The sequence below is a fragment of the Amborella trichopoda genome, chromosome 5 (genome assembly GCF_054954075.1).
Source record: "Amborella trichopoda isolate Santa Cruz 75 chromosome 5, AtrichopodaSantaCruz75HAP2 v2.0, whole genome shotgun sequence".
NCBI lineage: Eukaryota > Viridiplantae > Streptophyta > Magnoliopsida > Amborellales > Amborellaceae > Amborella > Amborella trichopoda.
The window spans coordinates 6,608,743-6,624,331 of record NC_142340.1 but is presented as its reverse complement, the minus strand read 5'-3'; positions in this window follow the sequence as shown (position 1 = coordinate 6,624,331).

The following is a 15,589-nucleotide window of genomic DNA, read 5'->3' as shown; positions in this document are numbered from 1 at the left end:
ACGGTCGAGATCGCTTCCGTGGAAGCTGGTACTCCCTTGATTGGGCACACCCACGGGGCTTGTTTCATAGCGTACGGTGCGCCACTGTCCAGATAAACGGGTCGTTAGGTGACAAAAAGTACACCTATGGATTTGAGCTCTGCCGTCGGTTGACGATGGTCCACGTGTCATGGGTCCCACCCATGTGTGGGTGATTAAATGACTTTAAAAAGGGACCCGGGAAGCAAGATGGCCCATTGAGTACGGTGGTCCTCTTGGCGTTAAAAAGGATAAAAGTTTATATAGAGCCGAGTCTCTAAACAATCAAATTAGAGCCTACCTCAAATATTTCACTAGAAGAGGTTCTTTTGATGCCTAAATATCCTCCAATTGATCATCTCGACATCAAAACACATAAACATGAGAAAGAGATGGATTTCAAGGTTTGGAAATAGTGTATATCTTGTAACACATTGTTTAACCGTCAATTTTCAATATTTTAAAGATTTGACCTATCTAATCTATTTTTCACACTTTAAATTATATAATTAAAAATAAATATATATTTTAAGGCTATCATGAAGGCTTCAAGTATTGAAACCACATTTTTTTATACTATTCGAAGATGCACTCTACTTTGATTAAATAGAGCCTCGGCTCTATACAAATCACATCCTTTTTTAAAATTCACATTAATTTGGCCGCCCATGATTGTAGTAGGTAGTATTGCATCCAATAATTTTAGAGAAGAGGTTAAAATCAGGCCAAAATTTTATGGAAAAAATATATATACTCTCAACTCAAAACTCGTGGAAAATTATAGCTTTGGTGTCGAAAAGCCTTCGATCATCTCGACTGTAATCATTATGGGTGTGAAAAAGAATTAAGTCGATTTTTGAAGCTTTCATGAATTCAAAAGATCTGTCATTTTTTGAGCTACAAAACAAATGGAGCTGGAAATAGATCTTAGAAGCATCTTAGATATTTCTCATACTTAAAATGTTTTCTTGACAAGATTTGCGATGAGGCTTTACATTTTTTCATAAATCCTACCCTCATAAAAATTGCACCCTAATTTTTATGAAAAAATATATAATGAGATCATTTACCTTTGGTACAAGGTGGTCACATTTAATATTGACCATTAGATGTGAAATTGGGTGGCTGCATTTATTTCATTGACGAAGCTCAATGTTCAAAAGATATTTTCTCGAATTTTGTGATACACCCAAGCCATCAAATTTCATATTAGTTGGTTGCTAGTACTTGTGACTTCCATGTACAAAAAGTAAATAATCTCGTTGTATACAATTCTAATTTTTATTCTCCCCCCGCCCCCCCCCCCCTCGCATAATCATAGAGGGGAGAAAACATCCTAATCAACTTTAAACGTTTTTAATTTTTGTCTCACTCATATACTTACTGGTAGAATATTTGCACAAGGCTCAAATTTTTTTAATTAAGTATTGATAATCTTGAATGAGCAATGGTATTTATGCAAAACATAAGAGCCCCCAACTAAATTTGGGAATTTAACTTATGCTCTAATCACTGTAACGGTTCTGCCTATTCAAGTTCCTCGACAAGAACATTTTGAGCAGTTTTTAGGATATTGTTTAAAAGGGAAATTGTTTTATGTGGGCTGGACCGCATTTCTACATATGTGATCCAGAAAGTGTAAAACATCTATCTTAAAGATGGATGCAAATAGGTGTTCCATCTAAAAACAATGAAAACTAATGGCCCAAATGTTTTTTTTATTAAAATTATTATTTTTTAAATGTTTGTATTTTTTCATAGTCATGATTTTTATGTTAGAGATCATGTGTCCTTAAAAATTAAGTCTAAAAATTTGTCTCAAAAATAAATTTATTAATAAGCCTGCATTTCTACATATGCGGGCTTGACCGCATAGAAACTAGATCCTTTTTAAAAAAATGCTTGAGCAAAATAAAAAATTACTTAGGATATTTTGACTCCTATAACGATTTTTTCCGTAAAAAGTTTAACCCCCAAATTATTCTCTCCTTAATTTTGATCTTAAATGTTATTTCACTATTTGTTGGTTGTTTATTAAAACTTCAAAAGTTATGGGCGAGTAAATTATGATAAGGATCTTTAGGGTAGGCAAAAGCCATGTCTCGAAAAACGGGACCACAAGATTTCACGTGAAGAATATTCTAAGTCTGCTCTCTAGGAATCACATATTTTATTTTCTTATGTATCTTGTGATTTTTTGGTGCATAATATCTAGTGACATGATTGTTAGACTCAGGGCAAGTTTTGTTCGTGTGAATGAAATTTTTTTTTCATGTAGTAGGGTGTGGTAATATTCACACCAATTGACTGTTAATTGCTGTGAAAAAAGGATACACAAAGACTAAAGGTGGCAACGGGTCGAGTTTGGGACGTGTCCGGCTAGACTTGGACCCAGATCCCAATGGTGTTCCGGTTCATAATTTAGACTAGTAACCGGACCAGTCGGGACCCGCATCTACCCATCGGATCTCGGGGTCTGGTCGAATCCATTGCCATCTTATGATTATTAGCATTTTATTTTTGCTCGTTTTTGTTACCATCATATACCTATGACTTTGAGTATTGTTTTTTTTACCAATAATACTGTAAATGTTGCCAATATTGTGACAATATAAATGCCTAGCACATGCCTAAAGACACATGATTGCCATATATTACGGATACGAGTAGGGTCCACCTGGACTCAAACTCGAATAATATTTTGGTCCAATACCTATACCTACACTTGTGGTCGGGTATACTCGTCGATTCTCAAGTTTAGTCGGGTCTATTACCACCCTTAACTGAGACCAATTATTGTAAAAATATTGCCACACCTAACCAAACGATGTCTTTTTTTTACGTACAAATATTTTCCAAATAAAATTTCACGCGAAACAGACGTGCCCCCTGAAGTTAATGCTCTAGTAATTGAAGCATTTATTTAAGCTGCAATTCAGTTTTTTTGTTTTTGCAAGGATATTAATTTTGGAGTGATTCCTCTAAATAAGTTTGATTGATTTATTTGTGTCTTGATAAAGTAGGTTTCCTGGAATGTGGAGCTATTCAAAATTTAAATGGACGGCCTAGATCTGATTTTATGGTCGCAACAGATTGGGTCCTGCGCCCTTTTATTTTTACAGAAGAATGTCATTATGAGGCTGATTTATAACTTTTTTTAGCTATTCCCACTTAAACCATTACACAATGCTATACCGTAATGGGACCATGTTAAAAACCTAGATTGGCAAGGTGATTGGAAAACCAGACTCGGTTGGCAAATTGTTGATCCGGATCAGCAATCCTGCTAAGAGAAACAACCACTAAATAAATAAATCAATCAATTGATAAAAATAAAAATTTAAATAAATAATTAAAAATGGAGCTAGATTGGCCAATTTATCTGACATAACTCAGCTAGAGAGTTAGTCGGTTTCTAGTGGAACCAGCCAGTTCCTAATGAGAACCACGTGATTCTAGATATATTGAGGGAACCCGACTAGTCCCCTTAAAGGGTATAATTCCAATTCAAATCGACATGGTATAAAAGACGATAGCATCTATAAAGGCCATATTTCTATAGTATATGCAGTGTGGGGGATTTTATTTTCCCACAAAATTGGGAGTACCTAAGGCCTAGGGTTGGAACCCTAGGCAATTGATAAAAATAAAAATTTAAATAAATAATTAAAAATGGAGCTAGATTGGCCAGTTTATCTGACATAACTCAGCTAGAGAGTTAGTCGGTTTCTAGTGGAACCAGCCAGTTCCTAATGAGAACCACGTGATTCTCGATATATTGAGGGAACCCGACTAGTCCCCTTAAAGGGTACAATTCCAATTCAAATCGACATGGTATAAAAGACGATAGCATCTATAAAGGCCATATTTCTATAGTATATGTAGTGTGGGGGATTTTATTTTCCCACAAAATTGGGAGTACCTAAGGCCTAGGGTTGGAACCCTAGGCCTTACGAGCAGATGCTAAGAAATATAGGCCCTATTCGGGTCCCGATTTATCTCAACCTGGTTTTATAAAACTCGGATTTCCTTGTACGCTTTCTTTTTCTTGAAAATTTATTAAAACTATCCATAGGAGATGAAATATTCAAAATTTTATTCCTTTTGCAAGTATTCCAACTCATGATTTTATTTTATGGTTTTTGAAAATTAATTAAAAAATAACCTTTATTTTATTTTTCTTTTTGACAAGAAAAATGCATTTGTCGTTGAATTCCCTTTATTTTTTCAAACGCTGTATGCTTTCCTTAGTTATGAGGTTGTGGTTTTCATTCCCACCACTAACACCATCCCACCAATACTTTAAAACAAGCTAACTCTTAATCTACTTGAAAAAACATCTACTTGAAAAACCGGGTAGGGGTCTGTCTTCTCCACTGAATTACCAAAAGAAAAACAGGTAGAGACCTATCTTCCTCATTGAATTACCCAAAAAAAAATACTTATGTGAAAGAATTTTCACATGAAAACTCTCCTACATGATTAGGTGTAAAAGTTTTTCCATACTAATTGACAGCCAATTAGTACAAAAAAACGTACTGATATTAATTGATATAAATAACCCCACATCTAATCAAACGAGAGAATTTTTTCACATATAAAAACCAAATATACCCTAAAAATTTTGCCAATTGATCCCCTCGCTTCACTGTGATAAACTTGCAGGCTATCAGATATGGAGGTACCTTTTGGGCTCTTTCCACTAAGGTGCACGGTTTAGACATATCTATAGTTCACTAGTGAGTGAAAAAGACAGATAGAAAGGGTGAGAAGATAGTGGGAAAAAGAGAGATGAATTTTATAAAGGACTGAGAGACATGTCACTTATGGGTTAACATGAGTCATTTTATAGAGAGAGAATGATCCTCATGACTATGAGAGTTCATGATTATGATCTTAGTTATCTTTACAAGCCCCAAAGGACATGATAGTACAATGAGCTCTGTCCTTTAATAACACTCAACATCCACCACCCTATGAACTTATATCTTATCAAGCCCTTTCTTCCAAAACCTGAGGTGCCCATGTCAAAGTAGATAATGACATACGTGCCCTCAAAGTTCGTTAGTTTACTTACAAGGTTCTAATAAGCACCTGGTATGTGCCCATGGTGTACCCTAAGACCACCAAACCTTTCTCCAAAAGAAAATGGTTTGATAGGGCTGCAGGCCTATCAAAATAAGTAAGCACAGACGTCACATACAACCCAAGCCCTTGGATATAGAATTGGACAGCCGCACGGAGTATCACTTGTAAGCATCTAGAAAAGTTTATTTTGAACCTCGAGGTACACACCGTATCCAATTTCACTTTTAACGTCGATAATTGTATCTTTTTTGGTACTTTCTTTAAGTACTGTTTATTATAGTGCCACTTATCATATCTCCAAACTTTAAGAAAAGCGAAAGTATTGGGATCATATGACTTTGACACGAGTGGTCACAATAACCTTGACAGTTGAATGTGAAGTTTGTTGGTTGTAATTATTTCATTGATCAAGCTCAAACTTCATAATAAAGTTTTTTCAAACTTTACAACACATCCAAGCTATCAAATTTGACACTAAATGAGTATAATAAATTGTAGTCATTTTGTATGAAAGGTAAATAATCTCATTATATGCAATTCTTGATCCTAATAGCTAATAGGTTTTAGAGCACTACTATGTATCATAATTATCAAGATCGGATCAAACCGGCGGTTCAATTAGTTGAACCATCGATTGGTGTCTTGATCAGTTTAGTTTAAAGTACAAATTAAGATTGATAAAAAATCGATCAAAGTCAATGTTTGACCAGTTGTGGCCAGTCTACCATATAGTTTTGACCATAATTACCAAGTCAGTGAATAACAATAAATCAGCTCACCAAAAAATCAGAATTAAATCGATTTTGATCTAAAATATAGGAGAAAATATAGATCGACAAAACTATTGTATGTAAGGATATTGCAAATGTATCGGGATTAGGTTGAAAATATCATTGTCAAAAAATTGGATATATTTGAAATTTGAAATTTTAAAATTTAAAAAATAAAACAATTTGCAAAAGTATTCATCTAGTAAAAATTTCAAAATTTCTTATAGAGACAGTCATCTAGTAATTATTATATAATCGTCAAAGTTTTAGACTATAAATAAATTATATATTTATATATAAAATAAATAAAAATAATGAAAAAAAAATTAATTTTTTTTTTAAAAATATTATATAGATATGCTTTGTTTCTGTCGAAGACGCTGAAATTTCAGCTAAATCAGCTCGAAGTAGACCCAAATCTGACCAAAGAAACTTGAAGCGGCTCGAATTTGACCAAAGCAACAACACCATGTTTCACTTCGCTTCAATCTATACCTAAAATCCGAAAGCATCGGCCTCTTCGACCAAACCGAAGTGAATTTGGTAACATTGCTCTATCCAAAGCCTTTTTTTTCTCTCTTTCTAAAATGTGGCTCTCTTAAATTGTGGATCTCTCTATTGAGAGCCCTATTTCTTTCTTTCCCTAAAAAAAAAAGAAAATGTGACCGGCCTCTCCTCTTTTGTGCCTTAGAGAGTTATAAATGCTTAGTTGAGGACAAAGATAGAGAGGTAAGTTAGGCCGTGGATTATGGGATTTGGGAACTAGAATATTAGATCACTATTGTATTAGGGCAGAAAGGGGTTTAAGATGATCTAAAAAATCAAAGGATGGGGATAAAATTTCTTTTTATAGAACGTATTTTTTTTTTTGCAAAGCAACAAGCTTCTTTTTAAAATGGATAAAAAATTAAAGTTCTATAAAACAAAAAAGAGTTATACACCTTCCACTAAAGGAAAAGTATGTTCTCTCTACAACATAAAAGTTCTATCCTTCTCCAATTCTCCATTTTTTTTATCAAGAGAACCACTCACCATTTGATTTTATATCTGACATCTCAAAGTATTTTATTTTTAATTTTTTTAATAAAATGTTTTTGAATATAAAATTTAGTACGTGCCATCTTCTCATTGGGACGCACCTATAAAAAATAGTAACAATAATTTATCGATAAAAAATAATGACTAAAATACCCTTTGAAACTTTAAGGGGTATTTTGGTCATTTTATTTTATTGAAAATATATATTTTTTTTATATTTTTTGTTAGTGAGAGTTTAATAGAAGAATGAACGTCCAACATTTGGTGTCAAAATAGTTTATAAAAAAAATTAAAAATAAAACACTACAGAGACGTGACATTGTGATTGGGACAATCTTAACCCTCCATTCAAAATTAGACGATTGGATAAAAGGGAGGATAGAACTTCTATGTTATAGGGGAACATAGAAAACTTTTCCTTCACTAAAAAGGAGTAATTCAACTTTCACTAGAAGAAATAAAATTAGAAGTTTCATAAAAAAGAAAAGAGTTATACAACTTTCAAACTTTAAAACTTTTATATAAAAAAGAACGTCGTTTTGCCAAATTTTTGAAAAAGTCACCGATTCAAATGTTTTACACAAAAAATAGAGTTTCCTTTTTTTTTGAAAAGGTCGAATTAAAAACAACGATTTGTTAACTATGGTTTCGACTGGTTTGAGAGTCCAAACAAAGTGCAACAAGTATTTTTTAATATATTATAGATTTTAAAAAACGATGACTTACTAATTATGGTTTCACCGTCCAAACAAAATGGATAATTAATTTTAATATATTATATATTTTTAAATAATTATATATATATTATAATATTTTTTAAATTCGATTAAACCGATTAAATAAAAAAGTAAATTTATTTGATTGGATCAATCCCTTACTGACCCACCTAATGACAGGTAAGAAGCAATACCATGTGTTAGTGTCCGTTAATACTTGATCGGTGATATGGTACAATTTACAACTAAGCGTACGACATGCACCTGCAGGACCATGCTAGACGCAAAGTGCTCTTCTTCGGTACGAATGACATGTCCCAATCATCGCCGTGCAAAAAGAAACTTCCATTAAAATTTACTATTTTGCCCCTGTCCTTGGTATTCCGTTGTAATATATAGATTTTTAGCATTTTAGAATATGCTAAGATATTATGTTTTGTATTTTATTGCCCAAAAAATGACCAAAAAGGACATAAGGAACCCATGAGCCCTGCGATCCCTACGGCTTTTGTCACACTCCAAGAATTTACAATATTGATATTTATAAGATGTGACAGTCAAAACAAAACAATTTTAGATATCTACTATGCATTGAATCAAAATCAAAATCAAAACTTCTTTTATTTTTTTATTTTTATTTTTTTAAAATTTTAGGATTATTAGATAAACTCTATTCATAACTAATATTAACATAAAGGTTTAAACATATATACATCTCTTGACATGACAAATTTACAATGACGAATTCTTACAAAGTAACAAAAGAAAGTTTAAGCACAACTATAATATCTTCCAAAGTTGGTCCTGACGAGCACTCAAAATGAAACTGCAGTTATCTTGAAAAAAATGTTTACTATAGTATGATGAGTTTGGCTACTCAGTAAGCGATCATCATAATCCTAAAAATAATCATGGTTGAAAGATATCAATATTTTCAAAAAGGAGATCTATTAACAAAAATGCATCAACAGTTTCACTTTCAAAAAAAGCATAATTAAGTATAATTCGAATAATTGAAATGCATATATCATTTTAACGGCAGTGTATAATTCAAACGATTTCATAAAATGCCCTACTGGCGTCCCAAGTAGGCCACCTATATACCCCATCAGCGTCCTGATGGGTCCACTTAATCCCTATCGGCGTCTCAGATAGGTCCACTTAATCCCTGCAGGTCCACTTACACCTCACCGGCGTACTGGGTGAGTCCACTTAATCCCTACCGGCGTACCGGATAGGTCCACTTATACCTCACCGGCGAACTGGATGAATCCACTTACATACTTAAAGTATTTCTAAATCTCTTTAAACATTCGAAAGCATCAATATCATGTACTGAACATATCACTGCAATTATTAATATGAATTTCACTGAATCCATTAATAACAATCACTTTTAATAACATTTCAAAGATACCCAGTCAAATATTTTGGGCTCAAATTCAGAAAGGTAGCAGTTCGTAAAGACATTCTAGCATAATTGCCAATCTAGTATGTATAGAAAATCTCTTATAGAAATCCAAGAATACGAAATTATCACAATTTATGGGATATCAATTCGTAAATAAACATTTCATAGACAATGCTCTAATCAAATGCAAAAATATCAGTTTTCAAATAATAAGGCAATCATTTGCACATGAATTTTACAATGTCTAAATATTCAAAAACAGTAGAAAGAAATCTCACAATTTTACTAAAAGCAGAAATATCACATTTATTTCTAATAATTTTATAGTATCTAAAATTCTCTAACAATAGACAAGAAAAATAAATTTATTTCTAAGAATTTACAGCATTTAAAATTTCTAATATAAATAAAATATCACAATTTTATTAAAAAGATTATTTATCGAGACAATGAGGTCACTTACAGTTGCTCATCAGATTGGATTCATCGGAACCATATATAGGTCCGGACCTTCAAAATGGTTTAAGAGATTCAGGGTTTAGAGTCCCTAAGCTTTACTTTGTACGGTTACTGCTCTCACCTTTTTATTTTCTTTGAAGGAATTAACCCTTGTCGGATGGTCAAGCCCCTTGAAATTGCCGACTACATGGCATAAGTAAAAATTATATAAGCGAAGGAAGACCTCATTACTAGGCTGTTAAAAAGGGATGGTCGGAGAAGGACTACTCCAAGAGAAACATCAAAGCGTGCTTTCCTGTTGTCCTCAGAACTCATACGTATAAGGGATATAATAGAAAACTTCTTTTTTTTTTTTCTAATGGTTTACAATATTTAAAATTCCTAACAGTAAATAGAATTTCACAATTTTACTAAAAGTTTATTTTTTTCAAAATAATGAAGTCTTATCGCGCCTAAAATTCATGATAATAAGCACAAGTAATTATTTCATTTCATTCTTAAAAAGAACGGATTATTTTTCAAAATAATGAAGTTACTTACCTAAAATATTTGAGAGGGAGCTTCCGATAAAAATTCGGCTAGAGAGAGGAGCTCACTATGTTTGTAAGAGGGAGAGGGAGAGTGGAATTCTGTAAAGCGACGCCTTACCCTTCACCCTATTTAAATCTGTTAAAACGCATCCACCTCATGTATGAGGTGTAGCGTAAATGTCCGCCTTTAACACATGAAAACCATGTCCACTAAAGGACATGGCAATTCAACAAAGCTTAAATCAAATGAGGTAAAAGCTTTTGAAAGTAGTGATAGTCCCTAAGGACCATCATTCTCATATGGACCATCACTTATTAAATTTTTTTATTTTTATTTTTATTTTTTGAAATTTTAGGATTATTACAGCTTTTAGACAACGTCATTGTCCAATTGACACAAGTCCTTGTCAGCATTTGTAATGGTTGGTCAAAAACTTTTGTACTCCCATAGGAGTATTTTAATCCATGCACCCCACGAAAGAAAACCCAAGAGAATAAAAGTTTTTAACACATTTTATATGCACCTCAAAAAATAAGAAAAAGTACTTTAAGAGGCTAATAAAGAGATCACAATCACTATTGTTTTTTAGATTTTCAATCATGTGCTTATGAGTGTGTCATTGACTAGACTTACAGTTCAAATAAATTATTTGTAAAACTTTGTAGGCCATCAAATTGAGCATCTAATGACTAATAACAATTGTGACATTTTTGTAACAAAGATAAATGATCCTCATAATATATAATCCCCAAAACATAACATCATAAAAACAATAAGACTGTCCAAATTTTAGATGGTTAATATAAATGTTTAATAACTAAAAGAGAAATTTATCCGTTTACCAATGAGAGGCTAACATTTTAACACCTCACTTATATCTTTTGATTTAATTGAAAATACTCATAACACAATATATTGTCTTAAGTCAAAATAGTTGAAAAAGGGTAGATGGTAAATAGTTCATCTCTTATGGGCATTTTACAAAAAAAAATTAATTAAAAAAACAATCACCTGATTAATTTTGGGTGGATCCGGAAAATTCATGTAGAAAAATATCCTCTTAAGTAGCTCTTTTACTCGAGGGAGTTAACATACAACACACTCCTTGCAAGAACATGATATAGAGCACACAGCGGCCTATACTACATGACTTCCATGGTCTCTCAGCCGCCTCTCTAATGGACCACATGAGTAAGCCTGGGTGTAGGGTAAAGTGAGTAGTTCCAGGCATCATTCAACTGATGTATGCATTGATGTGTATGTGTGAAATGCTGGCACTCACTTGTCTTCATTTGAAGGAGAGAGACACAGAGACCAGTGAAGGGCTTTTTGAAAAGGTTGTTTCTCTAGAAGGTCTTACACTAATTGAAATCCCAACAGCTTCTAAAACATGAATTATCTGTGTTTTTTGCTGTAAAAAAGTTATATATATATATTTTAACAATAATTTGTAAAACATGAACTAAAAATTGATCATCTTGACCTCGAGATGTATGGAGATAAAGATAAAAAGAAATCTAAGTCTAAAAAATAGTGCATTTTGAAACAAGTTATCTAAACTTTTTATTTTCAAGTATTTATAGATTTGCTTGATCTGTACTATTTTTGAAAATTTTAATTTTATAAATAGGGTCGAATACAAATTTTCAAGGAATTATATCTTCAAATAAAATTTAGAAATGTGCCTTACTTCTATAGCATAAGAAGACAACCTCATGTAAACCTTACCTTTTTTTTTTTTTTGGTTCTAAAAGTAGTGCAGATTTGATCCATCTGCAGCTCTAAAAGAAAATAAAAATTGTAAAAAGATAAAAACGTACATTGCGACATATCCCATCTCAAATTAACGATGCCTCATATTTATGAATTTGGACTTTAAACACAATACAAAAACATTCAAGATCTTTGAACAACTGAAGGTCCATAAAAAGGTATAAAACCGACTATTTTTAAGGCTAAAAAATTGTTTCTATATTCATGATAATGATGCTAGAGAATTTTTTACCCAAAACCAATCTCCAAGGTGGATTTTTGGACGGTGGGTGCATGCGCACCTAAACCCCACCCTTTGATTAAGCTGGGTGCATATTGTTTATATTTACTCCCATTTGGCAAAATACTACCCAAGCATAAGGTTTTTTTTTTTTTTATAGGCAAATAGCTTATCTTTTTAGGACCTCCTTTAGAGTTAGTGGATTAATATTTTTAGAAAAAAAAAAAGACTTTTTTTTTTTTTTTTGATCCGTTAACTAAAGAATGGAGGGTGGGACGTCATGTAGAGGCATTCACCCCCGTCTACCAATGTAATTTTATCTGAAGTAAATTATTTTATATAGAATTATTAATATGTTCCGCATGATAGTGTTCTTTCAGCTGTTTGTTATGCATCTTGTATTATCTATAATATTACCTAATTATGATTTGGTTAGATAGTTCTTTTCATTCGCTCACTGCCCTAGACATATAGCATCGAATAGGATAAAGTTACATTATATAAAGTGAAAAGCAATTTTCAAAAAGTTAAACTTTTATGTGAAATGCCTGTATGTTTATCTCATATAATTTCACATATAAGTTCAATTTTATATTAAACTTATATGTGAATCCCTGTATATTTATCTTAAATAATTTTATGCTACACACTAAAAACAAAAAATAACTCATTTTCAAGACTAAATTTGTTGAAACAATGAATTATCAATGACCACGAGAGATTTATCAATGATAACGAGTACATACAAACATGTACACGAAGTAAATTACAATAACATCAATTTTATGTTTTGACAAGTAAGGTGCTTTGTTGTGTAATTAAAAAGTGCCCCATTAATATGCCTCGTCTTTCATAATTACGGGACAAAAAGAGGTTTGGACTCTCATGCTTCTCTCAATTTCTTGATTTCATGTTTTTTTCAATGAAAATTGGGCATGGGACCGCTCTCACTCATTGATTTACCCAAAACAAAAAAACAGTCTTCATAAATGGGACCGGAGAAGCAATAGTGTAAATATCTAATAATTGCAGGGGTTGCGTTCCACCGGTTTAGGTTTCCATTCCTGTAAGCGCATTCGAAAATCTCTAACTATTTGTAAAACAGGTAATGCCTATATCCCTCACAAAAAAATAATCTAACAATTGTATTTTTTTTGGGATTGTCTACAAAAAGAGCATTTATTTTTTGTATATGGAGGTCACAATCATTCCCACTTATTAGATGTCAAATTTGATAGCTTGGGGTGAGTCATAAAGTCCGAATTTTTTTTTTTTAACTTTATATCTATTTAATGAAACTTTTACAACTAGCCATTTTGAAATTTAAGAGACAAAAATAATTGTAATCGTTATGTACAAAAGATAAACAACCTCTTTATAGACAATCTCATTTTTTTAATATAAAATAACAGCTAAGTAAATTACTGTACATAGCCGAGCAGTCATGGGATAATTATTCATAACTGTGATTGTGGCTCTGCCAATATGTGAAATAGAAGTCAACTTTTCCATATGCACAAAGTATTAGTATCATTAGAACACAATAAGGGGGCGTTTGGATTCACTTGGTGTACATTACTAGATGCTATTGAAAGCAAAACATTTTTTTTTTTCCAAGCTAAATAGATTTGCAAGCGGTTTATTTAAGGCATCAACCGTAAACCATTTAAAGTAATGCGCACCTTCAAACCTTGTTGAAAGACACAATTTTGGCATCACCAAACCGTGCAATGGCTTGAAAATCTATTTCTAGCTATAATATAAAATTGAAGCTTCAAAAATAATATAGCTCAAGCGAAAAAATAAACACTCAAAAAATATTAAAAATAGACGGTCCAAATAATGTGTCATAAAGTACACTATAATTGGAACTTGAATTTTTTTTTTTGTTGGGCTTTGAGCTTAGTGACAAGTACAATAACAACCATTTGATTTGAAAATTGATGGACAAAAATGGTTATGACCTCCTTATACTACAAGTAAATTGTCTCGTTGCATATTTTTTCTCAAAAGTAATGCTATATATTTTATACTTTACCATCCAAATGGGTTATGTTCGAGTCTTCACACTTGAGAGTATTTTATAATGGGAAAAGTTTATATAGAGCCGAGGCTCTAAACAATCAAATTAGAACGTACCTCAAAAATTTCAGTAGAAGAGGTTGTTTTGATGCCTACATATCCTCAAATTGATTATCTCGACATCAAAATGCATGGACATGAGAAAAAAAATGAAATTCAAGTTTTAGAAATAGTGTATTTTGTAACGCATTTTTGGACTGTCAATTTAAAGTTTTCATAGATATGTTGATCTACACTATTTTTGAAGCTTTAAACTTTATAAATAATGATGAAAATATATTTTAAGGCTATGACAAAGAATTCAAGTATTGAAACCACATTTTTCGAGACTATTTAGAGGTAAGCTCTAATTCGATTGTTTAGAGCCTAAGCTCTATACAAACCGCACCATTTTATAATTGTACTTTAATAAATTTTGGACATTTATGTACCATTATTTTGTAATGCAATGTTTTTTAGTAAGGGTATTTTTATCATTATGAGGGTTAAATGCCAGTAGTGTGCTCCATGTAGGTGATGTCATATGGATGATGTCACACCCATCCCAATGACAAAAAGATACCCTTACTAAAAAATGTTCCATAAACAAAACATAGGTATATAAGTATCTAAAATTTGTTGAGTATAATTATAAAATGCTTTATAGTGTGAGTGTTCTAACATAACCCTTCTTAATAACATAAAGTATATTTCAATTTTTTTTTTAAAAAAATATTAGATAGCAACCTTAGAATGTAGAATTAAAGATGCATCTAAAAAATTCATTTGAAAAGGTTGTTTTAGTGTTGAAAAGCCTTCTAATTGATCAGTTCGACATTGAGATGTGTATATATATATATATATATATATATATATATATATATATTGAGTCCCAAAAAAAGTGTATCTTGCTACATATTATCTAGACCGTCCATTTTCAAGATTTTCAACTATGTATAGATCTACTTGATTTTAACCATATTTGGAATTCAAAATTTTATAATTAGGGATGAAAATCGATTTCAGATAATCTTAATAATTTTTACACCAAAATTATATGTTGTGATAAAATTTGGAGGTGCACCTTAATTGGATTGTTTGAGATTGCACCCTTATACAAACCTTGGATTGTTTAAGATTGCAACCTTATACAAACTACACCCTTTAATTTTATCTTTATACAAACCATACCTTTTTATTTTATCTTTTTTTAGACATCAATTCAGCTCAAATTTGACATGTCCATACTTTTTATTTTCATACTCATACAAAGAAAATGATTTAAAATAAAATTACCGAATTACCACTATACTATTTAGGGGTAGTTTAGTAATTTATCTATTTTATCTTTTAAATAATCTTATATGTATGATAGAGAGAAGTATATTCATATCAAATTTGAGCTTAATCTATCAACAGAAAAAGAGTTAAAATTAAAATGCACTTTATATTATAAAAAGCGGGACTTATGGTAAAATATGAAATACATGAAATTGAGAGGTCG